General features: G+C 37.0%; 1 long non-coding RNA gene across 1 annotated transcript; it reads right to left on the bottom strand.

Moving 5' to 3' along the window:
* Window positions 1–2,650: 2,650 nt before the first annotated feature.
* Window positions 2,651–4,964, bottom strand: LOC135200013 (uncharacterized). Its single transcript, XR_010311172.1, has 3 exons — window positions 4,848–4,964; window positions 3,882–4,078; window positions 2,651–3,288 (listed from the first exon to the last, which is right to left on the bottom strand). It is a non-coding gene; the product is annotated as an uncharacterized LOC135200013 (long non-coding RNA).
* Between the last annotated feature and the right edge of the window lie 840 nt (window positions 4,965–5,804).

The following is a 5,804-nucleotide window of genomic DNA, read 5'->3' as shown; positions in this document are numbered from 1 at the left end:
CCATATTACTGTTATTTAGGAGAATATTTATTATTACTAAAATCATTCGTGTTCTCTGGTTGTCGTATATTAAAGGTTCAGAAGTTGAAAGATCATAGGGTTATATAAACTGCATGTGTCTAGTTCCAAGCTGCAGCAGTAGCAGAAGAGTAACTCATTTCACCATTCACTTAAACCATACCTGTACTGCACATGTTGGAATAGTACCCAACTCCAACAGAATGGCAATGACTCATTGCTGATAGAGATAGACACAACCATAGTTAATTACAATTAGAATTACAATAATAAGTTTTCAAATACACTGTACAGTATTAAGATACCATCAGTTTTTAAAAGATAAACAATGAACCTATATGCAATGATATGTGTATATATAGTTTGTTTGGTGGGCTTTGTTAATATGTACAATTAGTCCCCGGTTTACGACGGTTTCAGCTTACAACGTTCTGAGGTTACTACACTTTTCAATTATATTCATCAGAAATAATTTCTAGGTTATGACACACTGTTCCAGGGTTGCGGCGCTTATGACGCCGATCTAACGAAAGAAATATGACTTCAAAAAGGCAAAATAATCTATATTTCATTATTTTTTATGAAAAATACATTTAAAATACAGTTTATATAGTTTGCAATACAACCAAAACATTAAAAGTAAGGTTTTCTTACGATTTTTAACGAATTTCCATGATATGTTCCGTCTTACGACACTTCTCAAGAATGGAACCCCTGTCGTAAACCGCGGACTGCCTCTACATTTTAGGAAACCTAAAAGGGTTTTAAATTCCTATACTAATGACAAAAGTGTCGCCTGGTATCGGCCAGAAATTCAACGATACCATTACCGATACCACAAAAACTAGCCGATACCACCGATACCAATATGCTTGATAGTATTCTCTTTCTTCCCTTGTAGCAGCGGGTATGGCGCTTTAATGTAGATCGAAGCTTTTCCCAAAGCCTTTCCTCTTATGCTGGAAGCTTTAGCTCTTTATAAGAAGACATGGCCTCAAACTCCACTGGAGAGATATGCTCCCAGACCATTGCTGAACCAAGCTGTAACCCGTCTCAGCAGAAAGGTGCTTATGGTGTCTAGGAGATTCAATGCAAAGCATCTCGTGGTAATGGTAATCTTAGACTGGGTAAATTTTTATCATCATAGTAGCAAAGTCTATTTTTGTGGGGTGCCAAGACATGTCTGTGTGGAAATAAAGTAACCAGATCATGTATTCCGTGAGTGTGTGGTAATTTGTCAAGGATATGGAAGCCTGAAATTACCAAGTCAGAATTGGTCATACATACACACACACACACATGACGACATCGATTGACATTGCTTTAATAGTTGGGTAACTACGTAGAGCCACCCTACAATGAATTCTTGGTTCCACTTACTATATAGTACTTGTCATATATATATATAGTATATATATATATATATATATATATATATATATATATATATATATATATATATGAGAAAATTGATAGAAATAAGTAAAATAGATTAGTAAAAAGATCTTAAAAATATTAGATATATATAGTCTTCCAGACTTCAGATTACACCTGCTGGCACCTTACTAAGATGAGGAAGGTAATTCCCGTCTTTCCAGGATTCTCTTGGAAGATAATTTGGATAAAAGCATGTAAATAGTTTGAGGTTTCTCTTAGTAGATATAATTCATTTTCAGTTGTTACCGGTTTTCATGTACAAATTTCCAGGTAATATGAAGGATATATTTATGTAAGATATATTTTACAGAAACCAGTTAGTAAAATAATTCACCTAACATTTCATCAGGGTTAAGCATATTGTGTGCAACCATTATTGAGAGTCAATTGTTATTATCTTTATAGGAAAACTTCACTTTCGTCTTGCATCTAAACTTGATGCAAAATAAAATCAAGTCTATTTAGGACTGCAGACTTCAAGAGCTATAGAAAATGCAACTGCAAGAAATCTTTATTATATGATATTCCTTTGTTTTCACTAGTTTTGACTTTGAATTCTTCATCCCAGCATAATCCCTAGTCGGGGTCGCTGTTTTTAATGAGCCTTTTCCAAGGAAAGTGAACCTGTCTTTTCATATTTATTAGCAAGGCGTGTTTCGACCTCCAGCTTACTCAGGCGCTTGCTTAAATCTATGGTGAAAAAGAGCGTTGTCACCAACGAAACTTAAAATGAATGAGCTATATTTTATTAGAAATAATTGTTCTTTACTGTTTAGCATGAACAATACTTATTTTTTAGTGTTTTCATTGTAAGAAATGAATTGTAAATATCCTATCCTAAAATTCCTGTATCTTTAACTCAACGCAAAACACCTTTTTTCAGACCTTTTTAGGCTCTTCCATAGACCTTTCCTAACCCCCAACAAGAACATCAACAACAACAGCAACTAAGTAGTTTGCAGGCTTACTCCCCGAGTAAGCGAAAATATTTGGGGAGGGAGATAGTGACAGAGAGAAAAATCAAGTTATGACACTTGACTTTTTCAAAAAAGCCTTTTTGATTTGGTCATCAATGTTCTCTCTCGATCATCAGCCAAATAATCTGGGCAAGGAACACGATATGGCAACACTGATCATTGACATAAAGGATTTATGCTTATTTGCGGCGTCAATGAAGGATAAACTTAAACAAAACTTTATGCAAAATAATTCCTTTACTTCTCATCTGCAGAACTGATCTTTGGGGATTTATTTTTTTTTTTACATTTTTAAACATCAGAACAGCTTCGTATACAAAATAATGTACAACACATTCACACAAAAAAAAAAAAAAAAATGAATTCATCGTTGGTGAAAAGTGAGTTTGTCCGGAGAATATTGGCGAGAGGAACAAGGTTCGGTCGGTCGGTTTCTGTTTGTCTGTGAAAAAGAGGAGAGAGAGAGAGAGAGAGAGAGAGAGAGAGAGAGAGAGAGATAGTATCCCAATGAAATGATTTAGGGGTCCTAAGGACTTAATAGATTCAATGAGACTAAATAAAGATGGGACCAAAGAATGGAATAGAATAGGCCTATAACGAGATTGACTTTCAGGATGGCGAAGAAAAACGCTTCATGCATCCCAATTCCCGAAGGACACCAACGACGAAGGATCAAATCCTTTATTCGAAAGTCACTCCTGCCGCTCTCTGCTGCTCGGCGAATCTAATCTGCTCGATGGCGTGGGCGGGGAGTGGGTGGGGGGTGGGGAGGACGTCCCCTTGGCCTTGGGGCCTGAAACCGGCTTCGTCGGCCACGTAGGTAATGTGGACAATAAGTCCGCTAGGGTGGGTGTATCTGTCGAGAAATAGGATTGAAAATTGTTTAATTGACAAGACAAAGGGATCATTCAAATTAATGTCTAAATGGTGAATATATCTAGAATGAACTACAGTAAACATATTCGATGTTTTGACAGATGATTGACATCATTTGCTATTTAAGAAACTGCTACAGTCACTACTGCGATGATTCTTAGAGGAATAGAGATGGCAGAGTTGAATATGCTCTGAGGGCCTCAGCAGAGAGAGAGAGAGAGAGAGAGAGAGAGAGAGAGAGAGAGAGAGAGAGAGAGAGAAAGCACTCATTCCCAACTAATATGAACCACTTTTCGTTAAAATGTCAGTTTCGTGAAGAGAAACCATTACCTTCTGTTTTAGAATAACATTGATAACAGTCCACTGTCTCTCTAGCTAGTTCATTCATACACTGAAACATGGATGCTGATTTGATTATTTATCTACTTGAAAATTAGACCAATGAATAGATTAGACAAGGTCTTCAATATCCTAAAGAATTTTGTGGAATCATCTGAAAACTGTGCATATTAACTGACTTGTCTTTACGTCACCGAATCTCTTCCGATGCACCTGGTGAGCGGTTAATCATACCTGTAAGATCCCTGGATGCTGACGGCGCCCTCGTCGTTGGGGCTTCCCTCAGCTTCTACGTAGATGCCGTCTGTCTGTTGGAAGCTGTATCTGAAGTTTCCGTCGCCATGGTCGACACGTTCCTCTTTCGCGATGGAGGCGTCGTGTTGGGGTCTGGGAGCAGCCAAGGCCATGGCGGCCAAGCAGGCGACGACGATCTGCTCCAAGGGAATGAGACATCAAAGGGTTAATTCGCAAATCTCTTGAGAAAAGGATGACGACGATAATTAAACCTACACCAATATCTGCTGCAGTAAAGCATAGTGTGCCTACATAAACTTCATAAGCACGTAAATGAAACAATAAAAGAAGATATATTATCTCTTCTGCTGTATTATTTTTATTTTGTGGGTTCATAGTTTTTCTGTATTACGGATGACATCTGCAGCGGTAGTAAAACTTTTGATAGTATTAAGCTTTCGATTTCTCCCTTTACGTTCACCTGAACAAATGTTTAAAATTCGTACCTCTCCTTCGTAAATAAACCCCAAGGATACGAATACACGAATCCCAAATTGATTCACAATTTCACACTCGAAATGGTTAATTCCTTCTAGTAATCACAGAATACCTTCTTCTAGGACTGATATTGTAGATATTAAGATTTTACAAATATTTTCTTTTTAGGTTTAATGAGATTGTAAATGAATCCTAACAGTTAAGAACGCTGCCGATGACAGTGTTGATAAGACATTGCCAAAATGGGAATATGACCCCTCGGGTTTAAACTGAATCTATTGTCAAACAATTTTCTTATTTCAAGGGACTATGCATCTCAAAACTAAAAGGGACGATTCCCTTATTAAATGATGAAATGTTTGATGTATTAGAAGACCCCAAACCACAAACTAAGCCTAAAAGTTCACACTTTCTCGACCACAGTCGAGGAACTTCTATAAAAACCACCGAAAGGCCCAAGAATCTCACCAGCTTCATGTCGGAGGATGTGGTGCTTGGCGGTGCTTCCAGGACAGTGATGCAGAAAGCAGGAGCCACATGCCCCTTATATACTTGGGAGACTGTCCGGCTAAATGAGCTCTCTGCAAATTTAGGACTTTGATGTTTGTTTAATTTTCAATCGGCTGTTTACCGTTAGCTGTCCTTCCTTCCAAGCAAATTTTTCCTCGTACATGTTCGTGCGCGACTGGGCATATTTCCTACGAAGTGGCTCCTAATACAAGGAAGACCGCAGCCATCTGACCATTATTATTTATACCATTTAAAGCCATATAATAATCTTTCAAATTTGTTTTCCAAATACTTCGATGGAATTTCAAGTCTCCATAAAATGAGCACGACTTTTATTTTGGAATTTCCAAAATGCGATCGCTTTGCTCCCAATGAAGTTCATCGAATCTTTATAATATTTCAGATGAACGATTTAGCGAATTCCAGTCGTACCAGGATTTGTAAAACTACCCTTTTTTTAAATTATGGTCTGGCTAAGTTTCTGCTTCCTATCCGAGGTTGTTTAGAAAAAGCATCAGTAAGAATCGACCTGTGGACGGACGTACATCCTAATCGTGAAAGAAATGAATGAAAGGGAAAATTGACAATGCTCCCAATGAAAGTAATGGATAGAATATTGCTACAAATAATCTCGAAGTTGCTATATGAATTCAAATGATTGGACGTCAGTATAAATCAATGATGTAAATTATGGAAAATCAAAGAAAATCGAAAATTTATAAGAAAATAATAGTTCAACAGAACCCGTCTCATTATTCGAGTACAATTGGGTGTACAGATAATTCTCCAGTATTTTCTTCAATCCTTTGATGTAAGATTGTTTTGCCAAATAAGCCAAAGTCATAGAAACATAATAACTGCAACTTGTTACGCTTTATGAGCAAGATTTTTTAACATTTCTTTTTAAAGGACTGA

The sequence above is a fragment of the Macrobrachium nipponense genome, chromosome 26 (assembly GCF_015104395.2).
Source record: "Macrobrachium nipponense isolate FS-2020 chromosome 26, ASM1510439v2, whole genome shotgun sequence".
Taxonomy (NCBI): Eukaryota; Metazoa; Arthropoda; class Malacostraca; order Decapoda; family Palaemonidae; genus Macrobrachium; species Macrobrachium nipponense.
Note: the sequence above shows the minus strand (reverse complement) of the source record. Positions and strands in the feature narration are given on the sequence as shown.